Source organism: Hirundo rustica, chromosome 5, assembly GCF_015227805.2.
Source record: "Hirundo rustica isolate bHirRus1 chromosome 5, bHirRus1.pri.v3, whole genome shotgun sequence".
NCBI classification, from domain to species: domain Eukaryota; kingdom Metazoa; phylum Chordata; class Aves; order Passeriformes; family Hirundinidae; genus Hirundo; species Hirundo rustica.
In genome coordinates this window covers 35,797,213-35,819,783 of record NC_053454.1, presented here as the reverse complement: position 1 = coordinate 35,819,783, position 22,571 = coordinate 35,797,213, and the positions used below count along the sequence as shown (strand labels likewise).

At 40.4% G+C, this 22,571-nt stretch overlaps 1 protein-coding gene and 1 long non-coding RNA gene across 2 annotated transcripts in view; one reads left to right on the top strand and one right to left on the bottom strand.

Moving 5' to 3' along the window:
- Positions 1-13,390, top strand: part of CXXC4 (CXXC finger protein 4) — a 163,974-nt gene extending 150,584 nt beyond the window's left edge. Inside the window, exon 4 of the mRNA XM_040064340.1 lies at positions 13,324-13,390. The gene's annotated coding sequence lies outside the window, so the exon portion shown is untranslated. The remainder of the gene's footprint in view (positions 1-13,323) is intronic.
- On the bottom strand, positions 11,068-22,155 carry LOC120752770 (uncharacterized). Its single transcript, XR_005700809.1, has 3 exons — positions 21,960-22,155; positions 12,740-12,837; positions 11,068-11,226 (listed from the first exon to the last, which is right to left on the bottom strand). It is a non-coding gene; the product is annotated as an uncharacterized LOC120752770 (long non-coding RNA).
- Between the last annotated feature and the right edge of the window lie 416 nt (positions 22,156-22,571).

Here is a 22,571-nt window from a genome sequence, read left to right as displayed (position 1 = left end):
AGAGGTTTTGCCAAATGAACTTAGAGGACACAGCAGAAAATGCAAACTGGCCTTGAGCTAGGAGCAGAGACGGACACCAAAAATGAGGGGAGAAAATTAAGAGTGGATTCCTGACAACAGAGCTGGATGTAGTGCTTTGAGAGCTTTGCAAGCATAATTGCTTGTGTGCCATTTGGACTGCCCCACCCCTGTTTAAAGAGGTCTCGTACACACTGGGAACACATTATCCTAGAGTATGTGCTGGGTCATCTCTCAGGCCAGTGGCGAAAAGAATCATCTGCCAAATGTCTTTCTGCTTGACAAAGGCGAGGCTTGTTTCTGCTACAGGTGGTAATGCATTACCCACAATGTTATTTTACAATAATTAGGAATCCAGAAACAGCAGCTGAGATGGAGCTCTATTATGCTAGCTGTTCTCCAATGTACAAACCAAGAGAAAGTCACCCTTTTGATGGCTTTACATTAGTAAGTGCATCCTTGTGTTTGCAAAAAAACCCCCAAGAAACAACAACAAAACAAACAAAACTAACCCAAACCAGCAAAACCCCAGAAACATCAGCAACAACCACCCACACCAAACCTCAAAGTAAGAGCAGGTCAGGCTGCATTTGAAAAAAATAAAACACCTTAGTCAGAAAACCATCTAATCAACTTGCTCAGAGGTACCCAGGCAAAGCAGTTAGAAACTGAAGGCAGTCCTAGCACAGTTCTTAACCCAAGGTCATATTCCACACATTTTTTGATAAACATGTTAATTTGTAAAAAGGGAATCTTTTACTGCCTCAGCTCTATGGACAAGGCCGTATACAATCACATGTTGTCTGCTGCTGTGCCTTCTGTTTGCTGTCAGGAGCAGAGCTGGCACCTTGCTCTAGACTTTTAACCTGTGTGGATTTGAATTAAGTGCTGCCTGTGGAACCAACACACAAACTGCAAACTCTGTTTCAAGCTACTGTCCTCTAATTTAACTTGAATCGTGTATCTGGAACTTCAGAAAAGGTTTCCAATCAGGCAGCTAGCAAAATCCACTCTCCAAGAATCAGCTGTTTCTTCTATATTTTTCAGCTTACACAAATGCTGAACTCCATCCAGTTTACTTCTAAACCCATGTTTTCATTAGTCATCTGTTAGGAATAACAGTCTCACATAACCATTTCTACTTATATTCTTAATGTGGATGTCAAAATTATTTATCATTTTATGATTATTTGATTATAAGTTTTTGCCTTTCAAAACTTCTGAATTTTTATATGGTAAGGGTGATCTACATTTGAAAGCTGAAACAGAATAAGATAGGGTGCAAGTGTAAAATACAACAGCTATTCCTAAAGTAATCCATTTGGATTTTCCAGTTTCAAAATTTTACTGCAGGATATCTTATTCTGGTATAATTAGGAAGCAGGTTGAACTAAATCAAACTGGCATGAAGAGCAAAAATTTTGAAATAGAAGTGCATATACATGATGTGAGTTATTCAGGAACTTCTGAACAGCAATTCCAAACTACTTCCAATGCCCTTAGCTCACGTCTAAATGAGTTCACTCACCAGGGGCCAAATAACACAGCTAATTAACCCATCTGAGCAGCAGAGCACTGTATTAACATAACAGGGTTGCTTTTAGAACCGAAGCAAGCTTGGGTATTTCTGTTTCCAGACATTACTCCATGAAGGGAAATGCTTCATAGACTATGAACAAAGATAAACCCGAGCATCAAAGAAGTAAAAGCCTTAGGAGCACCCCAGCTGGGAGGTCACTGTATCTTTGAGTGAGGCAAGAGCTTTGGCTTTACCTACACCTCTAATCTCTACAGGGCTAAGTCAAGCAGGTGAGTACAGCCACCATCACTCCAAAGAAAAGTTGTTGTGGTGCTGTTTGTGTGGTCCACCCTACATAAAGCTCCAGATGTCAAGCATCCTGAAACCTAACACAAGACTCCTAACATGGTTTTGCAAACTGTCTTCTATCGCAGCCTGTGGTCAATGGCGTGAATCCATTCTATTTTGCATCGCACACACACAGAGTGATCGAACTTCCTCAGAGGGATCTACAGCAGAATAATGAATTGCTAAATTACCACTAATAACTCCCCAGTGCTTAATATGGCATATCTATGCTGTGGATCCAAATACTTGGAGGAAGCTTTATATCAGAAATGAGCAGCCTAAATGGCTTCTAAAAAACTACATTTCTAGGCGATTTTTCAAGGGGAATTTTAAACACCTGCCAGTTGCTGGTGTTAATTGTCCTGCTTAAATCTCCCTAATTAGCAGTTAGTTGCAAAATATCAGACTGAGTGATAGAATTATTTAGTGCCTAGATTCTGAACACTGACTAAGGAGTACTAGAATAAAATCTACTGATTTCTTTTGAATTATAAATCCATAAGCCTTTCATGCATCCATAATTTTCTGTTTAATATTTATTTTCCCGATTGTTCCATCAGCACAAACACTCTACCACTTTATCTATTTTTAGAAATAAGGAACTGATGATTGCCACTTTGGGTTTCTTTCACCTCTAAAAAGACTTGCTTGTCATACAGAAGAACAAAAGAAGTTTCAGAAGTGTTGGAGTCCAGGGCACATGGAAAATTCCTTGAGCTGTCCTGGGGGGTTCAAGACCCTGGCTGGGACTCCAGGAAAGCATTGCCTTTGACCTTAGTCCATGGGAAAAACTTCCAACACTTAGAGATGAATTAAAAGCAATGAAGATTTGAAATAAATAGTAGTTTAGTTTGTCACAGGGTAAACTTTTGTAGTTTTGGGTTTTTAGCATGGAGATAGATGAGAGCAAGATGGAAGATTTTGGGCAGTGTCTCATCTTCTTCTTCTACTCCATTTTCTTCTGTGATGGTGGCCCAATGACATTGGTAGAATGGGTTTGATGTAGAAATTGCATGTTTAGAATAGGTAGCGATTATTGGCACAAAACTGTAAATATAGTACATTTTAAGAGTTAATTGGACTAGAAACCTTTAAAAGACCTTGGAATTCTCTGGCTGGCATTCTTGCCAGCTGTGTTTTCCAGCGTGCTAAGCTAGGTGTTACTGGTGTGAGGACCTTGAGATAAGAAACTGAATAAACATCTCTAAAGACCAAAAAAGCTGCAAGTTCCGTTCATCTTTTAACCCTGGTGCAGGACTTTGTGTGAGAGAAAATACTCGATTCTCACAGGGAAGAGGCAGGGGACATGGTGTATTAACCAGAACCCAGAAGAACTAAATGTTTAGTGACTGGTTCTCAATGGTTACGGAACAATATCGATCTCAGATTTGACTCTGTGAACTTTGCCCTATGAAGCCCAGAAACAGCAGCGGAAGAAAGATAGGAAACAAAATACATCCCATCTAAATTTTAATATCATTAACAGCCCATTGTATAAAAAGGATAAGCCGTGAGAGTCACAACACATCATCTCTAGTCAATGCTAGCTCTGCTGGTTTCTGCAACATCAGCCCTTAACAGACCAATCTAATATTGCCCCAGAGCTGACCAAAATTTGGAACATCATAATGAGTGTTTTTAGGTATGAAAAATGTTGTAGTACTCAATAGTTAGTGCTAGAAGTAATTTGTTCCAGAGCAAAAGCTTAAAATTATTTGAGCCCAATTTCTCTCCAGTTACTGGAAGGCACAGCCTAAATTCCTGCTAAAAAAAGTTTATTAACAGCTGCTCTCTAATTATATTTATTTCCTTTTAGAACTAACAGACTGTGGACTTTGATGAATTGGTATTAGTTAATCAGTCCTCATGAAAATTCCACACAGCATAGAATTTCATCCTGATATTTGGTTGGTAATAAATTAGACCAAGGTTGCCATCAATAAATTAATTTTGTGTCATCATCCAAATTTCACAACAACAAATAAGTATTTGAGTTACAATTCAGTAATTTTGGAGAAAAAAAACATGAGTAGAAGTGCTAATTTAGAAACTAGCCTTTTATAAATTAACCTTCTTTATTAGCACAGAAATGGGTTTTCTAGTGGAAAAAGTGCCTAGTAGGTTATAACACTATATATGAAAAGTAAAGGACCTTACAGACATGACTGATTTTTTCTCAGATTCACAATTAATTCCATAGATTCTTGGTAAACAGACTGCTGGTTACTCATACATTCAAAAGGCGTTAATGGGACTCAGAAATAAAAATTATTAAACAAAGAAAACTGAAATTTTTGGCTAAGCAGTTTGCCTTTCTTGTAGTATAAACACCTCTGGAATGCAGTAGCTCATACAACTTTGAAAATTCTTTTCCTCAAATCATGACGAAAAACAATCAGAAAATATCCAATGGTATTAGACACACAAACTAGTAAATTTAGCATCCCAAATTACACAGGCACTGGGTTCAGCTCGCAAAGCCCACTGATGATCTCTTGTCACCTACAGCATACCCTGCTCTGCCTCCTCTGCTGTCACAGCACTTTGCAAAGGCTCAGGAAAAACAGCCCAGACAAGGCAGAAAAACAATGCTCACATTGTAGTCACAGACTATCCACTTGTACAAAGAATGAATAACAGGTAGATGTATTTTCATGTTTCCATATGCTGGCTAAAGAAAAAAAGGTTTTCATTCTCACAAAACAAAACTGTTCAGCTGATTAGAAAGTAATGTTATAATTGGAGCTTTTAGTGTAGGCATATATTTCCTCAGTGACTTTCCTAGGCCCTCACAATGTGGTGTTTTCTTCTTTCAGTCCCATTTTGTCTTGCAGAAGGGGAGGTTGTTTCTATAAACCTTGTAATCGAGATGACAAAAAAAACACTAGGATATTTTCTCCCTGATTGTAGATGACTGATGCACACTACCAAGAGCTGTTTGTCCTCTTTCTTCTGAGGCTATAAATCAGCTGAAGAGAAAACCCAGAAAACCTACATGAAAGGTTTAAGTTGACAATAAATTTGGTCAGCTGCATTATTGCAGAACATTCACCGAACCCAAGTGTCTGCTTTATGGCAGTGTTCTGCCTTTAAAAGCAGAATTACGCTAGACACACACATAATTGCATTGACAATTGATAATTACAGTGTAATTACTCTTTTAGCTGTCCAAATTGCATTCAATTCTCATTAAGTGAGAAAATATTAGCAACCTAGTTCAATCTGATCTGGTTTCTACAGACATAAAATTCACCTCAGCATTGTGTCTGTTGTGGTTCAACCCCAGCCCTCAACTAAGCACCACACAGCTGTTTCCTCACTCCTCATTGCCAGTGGCTGGGCAGAAGAAGCAGATAAAAGGTGAAACCCATGGACTGAGATAAGAACAATTAAATAATTGAAATAAAGTAATAAATAAGTAATATTAGTAAGGGGGGAAAAAGAGGAACAAGATCCAAGAAACACTAGTAATGCCCAATACAATTTCTCACCACCCACTGACCAATGGCCGGCTTGTTCCTGGGCCACAATCAGCATCTCTTGGCTATCTCCCTCCAGTTCATACACCAACCAGGAGAAACCAGGAGAGTGACTGACCAAAAGGCCCATCTCATCACAAAATACAGCATCATTCAGACCTAATTTTCCCACTAAGTAAAGACTGTTCCACCTATTAATATAGAATATAAAACAAATAAAAAAACAAACAGTGCTCTGACATACTCTAAATAACTAGGTACATAAAATAATACAAAAGAAATCATATTGTTATGTGCCTCACAAAAAACCCGTCTGTATCTGGTCTTGCACATCGCATCTTCAGTAGAATTTATATACCTCTAACTACCTAGGCATTTCTACCTCCACAATTACATGTGCTTCAGGATTTCACAAGCTCTAGGACTGGTAGATCTTGTAAGCTCTTGACCTTGTTAGCAAGGTAAACAGTTTTCCATATGATGAATTTAGGACTTACACTATTTCATTACACAATTTTATACCTGAAGATGTCCCTGAAGATGTCTCCTGCTTGCCTGTCTCACCCTACTCATGCTCCTTTCCACGTTCTCCTGTTAAAGCTTTACCCTGTATATTTGAAATCGGTTCTTTTGGGTCTCTGACACTTTTGTCAATCCTCAAGGCAGATAAGCCCCTTCTGCAGGGCTCCTTGAGCTCATAGTTGCGGGTGGACAGTCAGCTATTGGCCGCTACTCCAGTTGCACAAATTGTCAGTCAGGCGGCTACTGGCAGCAAGCAGGAGTACTTTGGATATTGTGGCCTGTGACAGCATAGGAAAAACAAAAAATGCAAGGCCAAGCAAAAATACCTTTGAAGATATCATGCATGTAAAGAGTCAAAGGGAAGCTGGCAGAGGGCAACCAACTCTTTGCTGCTGCAGTCAATCACACCAGGAAATCGTTCTGTCTCTGTTCTAAACCTGCTGCAAATTGTTGCTGAATTCACCCTGGGCATCAAATCAAACTGTTTTAATGTGAGAAGACGGCTTCTGACTAAGTGCAGTCAATTTGTGCACATTTGTTGTTGTTACAGTATTATCTTTAATACAGAGTGTTGTCCTTGTACTCCAGGAGCCGTACAGGTCTCCTTTGAGCCACAGGGACAGACTTATACATCATTTCCAACAGATGGCACTTTTTAGCCTCTTCATGTGCGCAGGTGAGTGCATGTGTACAAACACGTTTCCATAGTAACTGGAAACTGCTTTTACCGAGAACTGCCTACCACAAAGCAGAGAAATTATAGTTGGGTTGAAATTACATCATCTTGTATTTTAAAGATACTTTTTTGGTTTTTTTTAAAGCCGCAGTGAAAATAACATGATAGTTTGCTTTTCTTTATTACCTTGTGGTAAGAAACGTATGCTGGCGCAGAGAGAAAAACACTTAAGGGTAAATACAAAATTAATCAGGTATAGGGGGGTTTGCTGGAGAAAAAAAAAATCAATACGACCTTTCTTGATAGAATTCTATAGGAAGCCTTTATCATAGATGAATATACCCTTCTTACAAGTACAAATTGAAGTTATCAAAAGTTAATTTCTGGTTTCTTGGAAGGTACTGTAAAGGGCATGTTCCACAGTTCGCAGGAGACAGGCAGGGCAGTGCAGCAAGGCTGTGCAGTCCTTCCCCACAGTCTCCAAGACAAAAAGACCAAGACCTTTGCTTCTCTAATAAAGCTTCTGGAATGGAAAGGCTGTAAATTCAAGCCACCAGGTAATCAAGATCTAAAATACTCCTCCTGCATCTGGGACCCAGAACATTTACTTCAGTTTCTTTTTCTGTCATGAAATTGCTGTCTCATCTTTGTGGATATTTTTGAGGGTTTTTTTTTCAGTCCTTTTGTATTTATATTAAGCTTGTTTTTCTTCTAAGGAAATGATCTGCTATGTAATGAGGGGATTTGGGTTGCTGTTTGTTATTCAGTAGTCCCCTTTGGTTCATTGGCCCACTATAGAGTTCTCCAAGTCTTCTCCCTGCTCTGGACATCAATTTTATGGCAGTTCCAATTGTGTAGGCATAAAAAGGGACAGAATGTAATTTCTCTGTTATTTTTGTTCACATTTTCTGCTGATGATATTCCTCAGCTACCCCTGCCTCAACTTTGTCATTAGCCTTGGTTTCTCCCTCTCACTCAGATCCAAGCCAATGTATCTTGTCTTCTAGTCTTTCCTGCTCCCTCTCTCACTCTGTCATTGTCAAGATTTCCTTGGGGGACATTAGAGAGTGGTAAGAACATAATGAAAATATGAATTGGTATTAATTCCTAATGCCATGGCAACAGCAGTGGCTATTCCTTTAGTATTCTTTTCTCCTTGAGTTCAGTGAGGAAATACTGAAAGTGGAGAGGTTGCCCTTTACTTCTGTAAGCAATATGCAGTATGTGCTGTGCTTGGGGAATTAATATTCATTCACCTGAACACTAGTATTTTAGATTTCCAAAGTCACCAACTTTTGAGTTGCCTCACCTGAAGCAATGCACCTTACTTGGAGTTGATAGAATGAGGTGCACCTGCTGCCTACTATGAAACATCTCTACTCCTAATGAAGACAACAAACATTACAGAGAGGCGGTCTTACTGTTCACTCAGCAGAGCTCAGCCTGACCTGCTGCAGGGGGACAAGCCGGGTCCTGTGCAAGAATGGGGAAGATACTTAGGAGCAGAGAGAAGGAGGAGCACACTCTTCTGCTGCAGACTGCCCACAGCACAGTCCTGAAAATCTGGAATGCAGCGACACAAAAATATGATCTATGAAAATCAGCGTCATCATTTCTTCTTTATTCTCTGCTGGAAATTTTGATTGGCAGGTTTTGTCAGAGGATAACCTCAGCATCTCTTATCTCTCTTATTTCAGCACACATGCCAAGATAACCCAGACCTTAGTGTCTTTTGGCAAAAAATACATCACAACATAATGCTCACCAATGTGTTTTAAATTCTGCGGTGTACAATGAGCAAAGAAAGGAGCAGCCAGATTTGTTAAACAACTGTTAAATTGTTAATCAGCTCCTTATTTAGGGTCTCCATGACTCAACTCTCCACCATATGGGCAACTTCTAGAATATTTTACAGTGCTTTCTTAAATTTGAGATTAAATGATCAAAAAGAAAATGGTCAAGTAATCAAACTGAGGAAGAGGGTGCAGACAGGGTCTTGCCACTACATGTCCTAGTAAAAACATCCCTCTCCAGCTTTCTTGTCAGCCCCCTTTAGGCACTAAAAGGCTGGCAAGTATGGCCCTAATATGAGTCTATTTAATTGGGAAAGATGTCTTTTAACAGGAGGAGGTCAAAAGAGGAGATGCCAGACTAAGTGCTGTATTTCCTATTGCCTCATCTTTTCAGTGATTCTTGCAGTTGTTAAGGAGATATGTAAGTGTGTAGTGGTGCAAGAGTTGTTTTATTAAGTTATTTTTGTAAGTTTTATAAGTTTTTTGTAATGGTTTATTCCACTGTGTCCCCCCCTGTGTTCTGTAATGATTTCCCCCCTATGAGTTTGTTATATAACCAGACATTTTATGTCAATCATTCCTCCCCTGTCAATCCCCCCTCTCTCCTCTTGGTCGCCCTGTCTGTCACTTCGAGACCCTTCCCTGGATTCTGGAAAGATCCAGGAGAGGCGTCAAGTGATAGGCTGGTGCCCGGGGAATCCTCTCCTCCCCTCTTGTGATTCATTCCTTGTTCAGAAGTTGACACCCACTCTTACAGCCCCATGTTCCCTTATTGGCTGACCTGTTGTCACCACCCCTCGATCCTCCCCCGTTTATAAGTCTCTGCTCAGCTTTGACCCGGGTTCTCTCGGGGCAGCAAGGGTCAGAGGCGGAGCTCCTTGCCAGACTCCCCTTAATAAACTACCTTTTATCCTGCTCAAAGAGAGTCGACCCTTTTTCTGCCACCTTAGTCGTGATGCCATCTGGTCCACCTGCCACTGTGGGGAACCAGGAACCCACCGGGAGGAGGTTACTCGCCCAGCCTGTAACCCCAACCGATCCACGTTGCCGCAGTGCAGAGCTGAGCTAGCCTGTGGTCAACGTCTGCTAGGCGTGAGGGACACTGCGACATAAGTGTTTGAATTTCACACCCTTAGGACTCCTCTAATAATTTGGAAGTTTTTATCTAACCATTGTACTAGGAGTCATCCTTTCACTTTCCAACGCTTTTCAGAGAAACCCCAAGATTTTCCACCTCTTCATTAAATTTCTTATTTTCTTCTTCAAACAAGTTTAACAAAGACAGAAGTTTGGCTCAGGCTATTAGCAAAGTATCTTATGGAAGTTATTGCCAAGGAATTAAGATGCACCACCACTCCTCTAATGGATCATGGAAAATGAATTCATAAATACAGACATTCCGTGTGATCCTAAAGAAAACTGCCTGAAGACTCTTGACTTCTAAACAGCAGCATAGGTACTTGCAATAGCATCTCAAAATCTCTCAACACAACTGCATTTTAAATGAACAAAAAAACCCACTCAGAAACAAAGTACATTTCAAGAATGCTTGGTGATTGAAACCAGGTGCTATCCAAACTAATGGTGTTCCTGAAGTCCTGAAACCTTTCTGGAATAAGATTTCAAGCTCTGGCTGGCTCCCAAAAGGCAAATGCCTTGTGCCTGGGCAGTACTGACAATTTAGCTATGGTTGTTTTCTTCAGAGAAGTTGTGCTGTCAGCAAAGATGAATCAAATGTTTAAACACTTTATGCAGTCATAAGATCTGCCATCTTCACACGAGACTTTTACACAATATCTTATTCCCAAAATACATGATTCACATTTAAATTCACTGATTTTAGCTTTGCCACTTCCACAGCATAACAAACTCTGAAAACATAATTATGTTTTTTTTCCTCCATCATTAAAAATCTCATGTTCTAGGCATGACCTGTCCATATTATTGTATTTGGAAGGAAACATACCTGGTCTATTTATCTACATGCCTATTTGAACGTAGAAACCCTGTATTATTCTTCCTGCTTTGTTCTTCAATGAAGCGTCATATCTTAAATATTAAAGGAAGTACTTTTTTTTTTTTTTTTTACTGTCTAAATGTACCTTTCACTATTCCCAAGGAATGTGAGAGAGGAAAAAAATATGCAAGGGAAAACCATGAAGTGAACACTGCCCGTTTGGCATTCAAAAAGGAGCTGCCAAGAGCATTAATAACCATCACTATTAAGTGCTGTCCAAAATGGGAGCTATTGAAGTGGGGAAATTAAGGGCCCTGAACAAAACACACTGACCAACCTGAACAACAGAAGTTCTGCATTACGGAACTCTAAGTGCTGTCAAGGTGTGGGGTAAATCATTAGCACACATGTTCAATCTGTTTGGACATAACTTTTTTTTTTTTTTGAATTTACTATATTACTAATTTCTATGATATATTTCCACAAAACATACGATCAAGCTCTAAAAAGTTACCATAGATGTCACTTCCGCAATAAGATATTACATATCAGCTCTGTCGTACTAGTTTGCAAGCAAGTTCATAAACGCACCAACAGTTTATTTAAATTTTTTTTTCATTAATTTTAGTGACAGCACCACTTCATTCCTTGCTAAAGGAAGGTGGCTGCTGGTAGATTAAATGTGAAGAGGACAAAACACCATAATTTCCAGCATATCTCTAGCATCTGTTATGTCATAAGCTGCCTTACAGTATTTCATGAGAGTATCTATTGGCTTTAAAACACAAACACACACACACACAAAAAAGTAACAAAGGTCCTTTGATCCTTCCGCCAGCAATCTTTCAGAGTATATAAGGATGTCCTTGTCAGTGCCAACACAGGAATGTCAATGGACCCCAGGTTTAAGAGACCTGTTTGCAAAAAAAGCACAGATAGGCAGATAAAAGCCAGGCATCTTTCTATGCCAACCCAGGTGCGGAAACAAAAAGTTGGACAGTCGACAGCTTTTGAAGGACAACAAAGGAGTTGTTTCCCCAGTAAAAAGGCTTTGGAAAGTCCACAGGCTGAGCTGCCAAGTTCCAGCTGTCCTGAGAGACAGAAGAAGGCAACAGCAGTGCTGGAACTGAAGTGTCCTGGCAGGAAGCTGAGCTGGTTTCTGCCTCTGCAGGCTATGAGGTTTTTGGTTCAGTAGCAGTGCAGCTATACCTGTGCAGCTTTGTGTTTTCCTGCAATTCCAATAGCATAATGCAAAGGGCAAATGGCTCCAGCTACCAATTATTTCCCTTAATTTGCCAAGCACAAGGGTACATCAAATTGTAATTGGGGCACCAAGTAAGTATAGGATGGATGCACACAACCCCCTTATCCAAACTAGCAATGGTGTGGAACAGGCTCCAAAGGAGATAAAGCTTGAGCTGTGGCTGGGTCAAGAACTCCAGAAAACTCACAAAAGGGGCAGTGGGCATCTATACACATGAGCTTGGAACACCAATCATGTGATTAACACATGAATAGAGTGTGTTTTTTCCAGAACTGCTTTTCATGGACCTGAATGTGGTCAGGATGGAAATTTATGGATGAATAAACCAAATCATCCTGTGATGCTATAAACAATGACCTTAAGTGAAGCCCTCAGCTCTCCTGGACTGCAGAGGGCTGTGCCAGTACCTCCCTCTGAGCAGGATGTCTCTCACCATTCATGCTCTATATCCAAAGCCTCACAAATGCTCACTTTTACAAAGTTGAAAGGACCATCACCAAAATCTGACTATGGAGATGGGCTGTGATTTTCAGTCATCAGACTCTGGATATTTTAAGTTTAAAAGACTGAGTTTTGGGACAATTCCCCTTCAATCACACATCTCAAGTTAGATACGCTGCTTTGCCCTTTGATGTAGGGTCTCATAAGGAATTAAGAGCTACAGCATCTTCTGAGAGCCCCGGTAATACAAGTGGAAAGGAGTATTGACTACCTGGTGAATGTCTTCTGATGATATTACAGAAATATTAATACTTGTCTAGTTCTTCCTACGTGGAAGCTTCATATTTTTGGAAGCCTTCCTTTGGCTCTAACGCCATCTCGGTGAGCATACTCTCTGGTGAGCAAATTTTTGCTCAAATATCGACTGCTCATCACTACTTCTGCTTTAATGCTTTATCTCTGGGTTGGACTAGAGAAATAATTTTACATCAAAAAAGATCAGCAGGAAAAGCGGATAGTGGAAGGAAAATACCACTTAACACTCACAAGAAGGAACCCAAGTACAAATAGTACAATGGAAAATTAGAATTTTTTAGATCAGTCTGCTTGAGAAGCAACTGGAGAGATCATTAAAATCACCTCTGTAGTTCTTTGATCACTGGTGTTATTTGCATTTCAAAGGAGCAAGTTTGACAGAGCTTAAGGCAATTCTCTACTCCTACCTTGCAGCAGTCTGGTTGGTTCCCTGATATCACACTGCCTCCTTCCTGACCCTTCCCAAAGCCACAGATTTCTCCTCTTGAACAATAAAAATTAACCTCTGAAAGTGAAGCACATTTATAATTCAGGATTGCTTAAGAGCAAGCTGGCATTGAGTGGGTTCAGTAAAAAGACACTTCAGTATCAGGCCCTTGTTGCAGCCCATACTTTATTTCAGTGCTGTCATTGTGCCCTCTTAGATTGAGCTGACCACCACTAAATACGGAGTTCAAAGCGAGATCATGATGTGTAACTTGATATTCCATGTGCATCTTCCTCTCTCCCATCAGACCAGAATTTATTCCTAGGACAGGAAGCAAGAGCTTAAATTCATCTGCTCACACTTGTACCTCTCTGAGCCTCCTGTAAAAAAAGTCCGCAATCAGTACTTTGCCTGCAAGTTCAAACAATTGCATTTATTCCACTGAATTTCATCGGGAGGGGTGTGTGTGTGTGTGTGTGTGTGTGTGTGTGTTTGTGTGTGTGTGTGTGTGCAGCTTGCTGACATCATTATGTTTCCTTCTAATTCCTCTTGTTTCTCCTCTAGTGTCTTAATGAAGCACTGCTGACGGCACAGTGTGAAAGTCTTAGCACAGAAATGGAACAGAAGGAAGACGCTCACGCAAAGATTCATGTCTGCTGCGGTTCTCAGTCTCTCTGCTTCAGGAGGCAGAAATTCCTAGTAAAGGAAAGGGTCAAGAGGGCTGACCTAGGTGAGAGAGACAGGCTGACATCCACTGTTAGCTGAACTCACAAGGAGATGAGCTAATGGGACCAAAGAGAACAGTATATTTGACCCTAGAATAACAGCTCCACCATCAGCAATACTCAAAGGAGGTGGTGACTTAGGAACATGAGTGGGAGGGGAAGGAGTTTTGAATTATGAATTAAACTGGGACCAAGAGCAGACACAACTGGAATATCTGAGAGCTGCTGCCAACATAGTCCTTTCCCAAAACCAGGCAGAACTTGTCTCTGTTTGTAGAGGCCAAGAAGGCTGCACCTTCTGTCAGTCTGCTGCAGGAGTAGCTGACCTTTCCTTGCTATGGACACAGATTGCTGCCAAGAACACCCTCCCGACTGTGTTCAGAGATATATGGCATACCCTAGAGGTACCAAGTCATTTAACTCCAGAAAAACACATGCTTTGCTCTAAGGTAAATGAACTCCAGACAGCAAGAACCACTGGATTATAGTACTGGCTAAACTTTATCTCCCAAAAATGTTTAGCCTGATTAACTGCTTTCTGAAGAGAGTAGCAAGGAGTGGGAGTGACAGCATTAGGGAGGACCCTCATACCAATATAAGAGATAGCAAATAATGTTCTTAAGAACATTTTTTTGACAGCCTCTTTTTGAAACCATTACTTTATTAGTCAGATAATACATTGACAGATATATGAGAGAACTCAGAGAGTCATAGGTGTTACATGAAAGGTTCATCTCCAACAGCTTTCCTAGTTACAGGAGCAGTTGAATCATTCATTTTATTACATATAAGATCCTTGGTTTTTCAGGGCTGCTCTAGCTATGTGGAAGAGGGAGAAAAAAAGAAAGCTGTAGCAAGCTGGTTAAGCTTAAATCCAAGTAAAACGGTGGATTTAAAATTAATGTGCACAGTGTAACTCAATTCTTTTTTCAATAAAACAGCATATTTTCTTTAAATCTGCTACTCAATGCCGTTAACTTTCAGCACTGTATTTCCGTGGGGGTTCCTCCCATATAGCTTGACGTTTTAAAGGACCTTAGTAGTAAACTGTCTTTTGTTGCTAATTTTTAACTTGTTTACATCAAGCTGTCAGTGCTCTCATTACATTTAAGTCTCACCACAGGGGGTCCTGTAGATTCGTTGGTAGTGATTCTGCAGTGCACTGAGGAGCCCAGACCGAGTTCTCCAATCCGACCACAGCAGAATTTTCCAGACACTGAGGTATTTCAGCCGCCTTCGTAGCAGTGTTTTAAGACACGTAACACGTTTTACTAGGAGGATGTGAATGGAGAAGTGTCAGAAGGCTGAGAGATTGCCCAGGGTCAGAGGACATTTGCCTGGGCACAGAGCTGATCTGCAGACTGCCCACACAAGTAAAACCCTGGCTAGGCTGTATTCAATGGGTAAAGGAGTGCTTCCCCAAGTGGCACTGCTTACATATATGAGACCTCTCCTGTATTCAGACTGGAGAGGCAGGAATGCTGGTGACAGGATATTGAACTATTTGGGTCCTGGCCTGCCACAATGCTAAACTGTGATTACCTCCATCAGCATAAGCAGAGCCAGGCGTCTTTCCTGGGGCAAAACCCACAAAAGAGCAGCCCTCCTCGTGCCAGCCTGGCCAAGAGGACAGATGCCCCTGTGCCTGGGCAAAGAGCTTGCCAGGCTGTTTCAAAGGGCTCCTCTTCAGAAGAAACCCTGGCAGCCTGAGAAAGTGTTTCCTCTTCACCTCATAGAACAGACCAAACCAGCTTTTTTTAAAATGCCAACTCCCCCTCTATAATAAATTCCCATCCAGAAGCCATGTTCTCTTTCCTGAGTGCCTCATTCATAGTGAGCAACAGCACAGCAGCAGACAAAGGCCATTAGAGAGCTATTATATTTTACTGCTAGGCAATCACTGATTGCACACAGGAAAAACTAATATAAAAAAAGTTCCTACCAACAGCTGTTGGAAGGAAACGTCACGGTCCTGGTGTCTAGACTTTGTCAGGATTTGCAACTCAGATTGCAAATGCAGGTCAGCACGCTACTAACAAAAGCCTTAACAAAGCAGCTAAAATGTTGGCTTGCCATTAAAGGGGCTTCAGCAACAGCCAGCCTGCCAACACTCGAAGCACAGCTCAGGATGCATGGCTTTGGGGATCGCCCCCAGAAAAGCAGATTGAAAAACTCAAGAGCAGAACAGGAGCTCCATGGCTTCAGTGGCAGGTGTCTTACTCTGGCCTTGGCATGGGCACAAAGAGGATAATCTGAAAGGCTGAGAGTTTGCCTCCTTTTCCATGTGAAGCAAGGGCCTCCTCTGCAAGGGATCCTTGTGGAGGAGAGCTACTGCCATCACTGCACCTCCAGGCAGGTTTCCATCCTTCCTCCCCACAGGCCCTAAAGCCAAGAGAGGTACACTGTTAAAAAGAAGGGACAGCTCTGGAAGCAGGTGCTGCTGAGAGTGGGTAAGATCCACCAAGCTGTTTCCATGCCTGGTTACTGCAGGAGTCATCCTGACTCACAGCTCCCCTTCATTGAATCTGATAAAAGGTATTGGAAAGAGGCAAGGCGGCACTAGGACAACACAAGTGAGAACAAGCTGCTGTAACAGGCACGGATAAAGACAGAAGTTCAAAAGGTTTCTTGAGCTGATAACAGTGCACACAGCTCTCTTTCTCTCCTGTGGGGCTGCCAGCCAAACAGTGGCTTCCCAGGGGCTGGGAGCAAATCACAGTGTGGCGTGAGGGGAGCTGCTGGCACCACATGGCTCAGCAGAGACCCACCATCTGCACACAGCAAGCCAGCCACAGGAGGCTTGTAATAGCTACCTGCAGGGAGGGATTTTCCTCCAGGGAATTTGTCTTGCAGTCTGCTTTACAAGACTTAACCTGCGGTAAGAAGCAAACATATTGAAAGATTTCAGACAGCTGTGAGGAGTTAATGGGTGTTGGAGTTTGCCAAATCTTTGCTTGTGACAGGGTCAGCAGTGAGCACCTCCCTCTCCCAGTTGAAAGCATAGAGATGCTGAGCACTAGTGGTGCTCAGAAAGCACACCTCCACATCAGCCCAGAGCCACACAAGGCCCTTTCACAGGGTTTGGGGGTTCAGCAGGACCTATGGACTCACTGCTTAACTCAGTTTTCAACCACCATAACCATGTAAAACAGCACCTCAGTGCACAGCCAAAGTCATCCTGTGCACAGTATGTCTTTTTCTAAAATACAGCACTTGAGCTCCATCCTTCTGTGCTTGGTGGGCTAAATAAACACAGTCTTAGAAGAAGCCAAAGGAGAACAGTGGCCTATGACAGAGACGCTTTATGATATATAAGCTCTTTTTCACACATTACACGTATGTTATAAAGAAAAGGACAATACTTCTAATATCAGGGGTCTTTAATCTAAGCAAAGAACCTACTTGCAGGCCTCTAATACCTGGTGTCTCGGTGCTACGTACAAAAACTGCAGATTAATGAAATCACTTTATGATACTTCATATTAACAAATCTAAAGGAACTTTTGGTGTGAAACAATATGACTGTTCCTATTACACAACCCAAATCTTAACATCTTTCGAGTTCTCCTTCTGTTATTTAAATAAATAAATAATCCTCCCAAATTGCATTGGGTCAATTCAAAACAGGCTGTATCCAAATGTACCTAACAAGTTACTTTGGCAACCTGAACTGCAACAGCAATTCATAAAAGACTGTTTCTGCCAGCTAGAACTTCTACAGCAGCTATGAAAACCAACAGCTGCTGCAGCTGCATTTCCAAAACACTGGAGTCCACAACTTCATCATAAATGAAATGCCACCAAATAGTAAAAATCATTATAATCAACTCTTCTGGGCCTGGTGCTTATTCATTGTGCTTTAGTTGCACACAACACATAGTAAGATGATTTTCTTGGCTATGGATCCACATAATTTCTGCCTATAAGTCAAAGTTCCAGCATTAGCATGCAATCCTGTTTTCTGCACCTATGGCATCAGCCATTAAGAATTTCATTTATTTAGTCTCCTGGCACATCAACATGACTTCCTTCAATAACTTCTCCATGAAAGTACCACCCACAGCAGTGGTTAAAACCTACTGAACACATAAGTTTTGGAAAAACCTGGGTTGCAGGAAGAAGATATGAAGGACCAATTTGTTTTATTACCAATCAGAGAGGGGAAGGAAGAAAAATTTTTGACAGGACTAAATGGAATTGCAAGAGAACGTTACCGGCCATGACCATTGAAAAACAGTTTGCTTCCCATCCCCATCAAGTCACCTGAATATCTGCCTTCTTTTTGCAATAAAAACTTCTGTTAGTGGAATGTTGCTATTCCGAAAAGTCAACCTCATGCACAGCTATGCCAGAAAGGCCAGAGTTGATGATCGCTTGAAAATAAAGTAGTGTCTGGGTTTTTTTCCTGTTCCTGAAAAGTGGCAAAAGCGAACAGTTCAAGGACCTTTCTGATGTTTTTTAATCTTCTGCTGGTGAGGAAATTACCTAATATCCTTATTTTCAGTAAGAAGAAATGCAGTCAAGTGTCCGAGGGAGTAGTGTGCTCTCTCTAAAGACATGCTGGCATCTGAAACTATTTCTAAATACCTTGATAATAGAACTACTTTAGTTTTACCTTTAGATTGCCAGGTCAGGTGAGAAAATTTAAGCCCTTAGTAATAGAACAGAATAAAAAGTGTTTAATGCAGTTTGATTAAATAAAATTCACTAATCTAGAGGCTAACTGGTTACTTTTGAATAATCAGTCATATGTAATTGTAATTAAAGACTATACACAAGTGGGGTTGATCAAGCACAAGGATCATTACCATTTTGTAACTTCTGAGAATATGATTTTGACTTAGTCATCTTTTATTTCAGGACATATCTATATATCTATATATTTATAATTATTTCCCCACAGCTTTCTTGTAGTTTTTCCGTATATTCATGGTGATTTTCTGTTCACATTTTTATCTTCTTCTTCCCTCTTGCTTTCTAGTAATGGCTTCTCATTTCCCTTTCTATATATCCTACTTTCCTTTCCTCAGTCAGTTAAGATTTCACACCCCCCTTCTCAAACATGCAGACTTCTTCACCTTTTCCACCAGACCAGGTACCCATGTTTACTCTACAATTTAGGATTGTTCAAAACACGGTTTCTGTCTGATGGCACCATTGGACAACAGGTTGCATCGTGTGCCTATTATGTGCACAGTAAACTCTATAAATTCAGACTCCATTTAATCTGTGGCATACCTTGCTAAGGTCACTTGTACAGCCAAGACATTGGCAGTATCAAGTTCTTAGGATTGAGATGTTTACACAAAGAGAATCCTAGTTAAAAAAAAAAAAGTGTTTCCACAGTAATACGTGATTATAACTGATAGAAAACACATACACCATTAATCAGAGCATTAATTAGGCTGCACAATGAAAGACCAATTTTTTTTTTTTTTCTAGTTATACCTACTCCTAAAGTGACTCCAAAATCCTTTGCAAAGATCATTTCAGCAGAAGTCGGAATTACACATGAAGATGAAGGCTCTAAAGCAGCAAATTTTGATCACTCACATACTGAGACTGTTAAATTAGCCTCAAAATTTTGAAAACTTTCTACTCCATCTTATTCATTAAATTAATGCGAAAGGAGCTGGGCCATGCAAGAGGTGATTAAATAGTGGAAGACACAATGTTCAACATTTATTATGATACCAAGAAGTTGAAACAACAGCACAGAAAGAAATACACGATAACTTGACGCATAACCATAAATTCACTTCTTATACCAGAGGGAAATGACAGGCAATGATGATTACAAAAGCAGTTAGAGAGTGGCATTATGCTACTTGAAGTTTAAAAAAACCAAACAAAACCAACAACAACAACAAAAAAAAACCCCTAACCATTTTACTTCCAAAACCCAGTCCATTATAAGATTCAGAAAAAGTTTGTGAAATAGAGAGCCAACCATCCCTGTATAAGACATCTGAGCACAGTCCTGGGAACAAAGCCCTGATCAATAATCTCAGTTCTATACTGATTTCCCCTGCAGGAAGACGTTCCTTCTGCAATGATTTTCTTATCCACAGAAAGCAGACACAACACATAGATCCATGGGTAGGCAAAGCCTTTTCCAGTGGTTCTTTAATTAGTGTTTGTGAAGTGCTCTGAAGGCAAGCTCTCAGAAAGAAAACCATTACCAGCAGCAGCATCTTTCATTTGACATGCTTATTTAGCTCACTAGAAATTACAGAACAGCACTGTTGCAGCTCACCCCATAGGCAGGGCTGAAGGTGGATGCTGCTCCTCAGCCCACCTATCTTTCTCTCAGTATAATTAATTGCCATTTGGTCTGATTTCAGTCAAGAACCAGGAAGGAGCTACTTGCACTACTCATAGTTTAATCATACCTGAATTATTAGACGAATTAGTTAAAACGAATACAAAGAAAAACAAGATTTAACTTGTAAAGAGGCTTTATAGTGCATTTTAAATGTCAAGCCTGATCAGAAACAATGCAATGCCCACAGTGAGTCAACAGTGTACATATCAGCCAGGAACTGGACTGGCCAGTGTTCATTGCTTAGTATCTCTATGCAGTCCGTATTTATGTTTGTTTACAGTGCAGAGAGGCAGCAGCAGCAGTTAACAGCTTGGCAGGAGCAATGCTTCACACCTTTCACATTTGTATTTTGTGCTGCTGAGGAGACACTAAGAGCTTACCACCGCAAGAAACTACAATACCCCAACACCCTGTGGAACACTGAGTAGAGCCCAAAAGTGCAGGGTGAGGTAATGACTCATATTTTCTGCCAAGAAGTCTAGAAACTTTCTTACCAGTTGGTACCAATGAGCGAAACATGTGAGTAACACAAATTCAGACGTGTACGACTCTCCTCCCCTATCCCTCCTTGCTTTTGCACTGAAACAGAGACCTTGTGCAGGTTCTACCTTCTCAACTTTTCTTTGTCCATGCTCAGACAACAGGTACTTGTCAAAACACTTCCTGAAGTTTGTTCTCATTAAGTTACCAGCAGAAGCACCCACCAAAATGTAGCACTGCAAACTAACACCTCTAAGAACGCTGCATAGGTTATGAAAGAAGTGAAACGAGTGTGCAGTGAAGTTTAAAGAACACTTTAACGCTTTTCCCCCAAATTTTTGCAACATTCTTTGCATGATCAATTATACTTTGAGCCTGAAGAAGTCTATGACAGCTCTGAGACCTCCCATATATGATTTCCTGTCATCATAATTTCATCTAGGTAAACAAAGGCAACTTGTCATTGATAAATTACATGTAAGCATCTCTGTTAATTACTACACAACCCTCAGGTAAATAAGAATAACAAAACCAAAAATGAAACAAACAAAGCTTGTGAACTTAATCATTACATTACTCCTAGCTACAGTAATAATTTGTACAACTGAAGAGTAAACCAATTGATGGCTGTTGGTACCATCTCTGTAATTAAAGTTAGCCAGAAAAAGAAAAAAAAAGTCTTAAGCCCTGCTATTTTTGAATCATACAGTGACTGCTTTTGAGCCATCTCACCCTCACTACTAGAAAACAATTTCTGTTGCCTGGTGAGAATATAAGGCAGGTGGATACGTGGTGTTTGCATGGGACACAAAATTCTATAGCAATTTAGCTAAAAGTAGGAAAACTTAAAATTTTTAACATGTACAAGACAGCATAGTTGGGCACCAAACCTCTGCAATCAAGATTCCATACCATAATTTGTAAGATATTCCCTCTGCAGCAGTGGCATTATTCAAGGGAGCAGCAGAATTCAGCTGCAGGTGCTTTAACTTGTGCATTTCTAGACCTGACCACAACAACATTCTGAGCTTCAAAGACCTTTAGCAACAAACTTTTTAAAACAATCTAATTTCTACCAATAGTTGATTAATATCAAACCAAAGTAGTTTAGCCAGAAAAAGTAAGCTTTAAAAAAAATAGCTTTAGTAGAGTATATAATACTGGAACTGTTAAATTTATGGTACTTTTACAGTTTTCCCCATTTTGTTTTCTCTTTGGATTACATTTACTCGTAAATACAAAAGCCTAAGACAAAGTTTACTCCGTAAGTTCTCATTGTTTTTAAGAAGCTTCTTTCCTAATTGATAGGAGTATTTTAAATTCAGTTATGCACAGTGTAAAGTTAGTTTTATTTGTACATGTAAAACATAACCAGTATTTTGCAGCAATGTATGTGGCACAACTTAAACAGATATGAATTACACAGGACGTGCAAAGAGTCTGTTCTAAATGCCTGAAGTGCATTAACTTCAAAAAACATATTTCTGATCTCTCCATTCTGAAGCTATGCTTTCACTACTAAGTAACATACTTTAAGAACCCTATTTTTTTTTAAGCTACTTTAAAAGCTCTTGTTAGCCATACCATCAACAAAGCAGGCTACCCCAACTTCAGTTATTTGTACCCTCTAAGTGCTTTATAAGGTATTCCCCTTCAAAGGCCACACTTACCACTGGTAGTAAGCTGTCCAGAGCTGCCATGGTCCTTCACAATGGTCAAAAGAAATCAGGAAAATAATAAAGTCATTATTGACTCAGAACCTTTAATGCCAGATAGGAAAATTACTTTTTTCTCTGTATGCTTCTTGCATAGAAAACATTTAAAGCCTTTCCTTTGCACAGTATTCCTGCTTCTTTGAGCTTCTTTTAGTACTGATTTACCACTCTGGTGGCACCCCAAGGAAGGTTACTTGAACCATACACCCTGCACCAAGCAATGCCTGCTCACCCTTGCCCCTCTCAGGGCCATCCCACCTGATCCTGATCCCAGCAGCAGTCCCTCCAGGTGCACCCAGTAACCTCCACCCACACAGCCCAGATTACTATCAATCTTGCTCTCCATCCCAGTATATTATACTGAAGTCCACAGCAAGCTAAATATAAAGAGGAAGAGAATGCTTTTTGGTTTTGTTAAAATAAAGTTCCTGCTTTTACCAGCTCAGAGCTGCCAATGCTCAGGTCAGATTCCCTGCTCCTTGCAAAAATTTCATTATTCTGAATGCTATTCGTTTTAAGATTGCATTGAGGAAGTACATTTTGTCATAAAAAGACAAAAGGGAACTT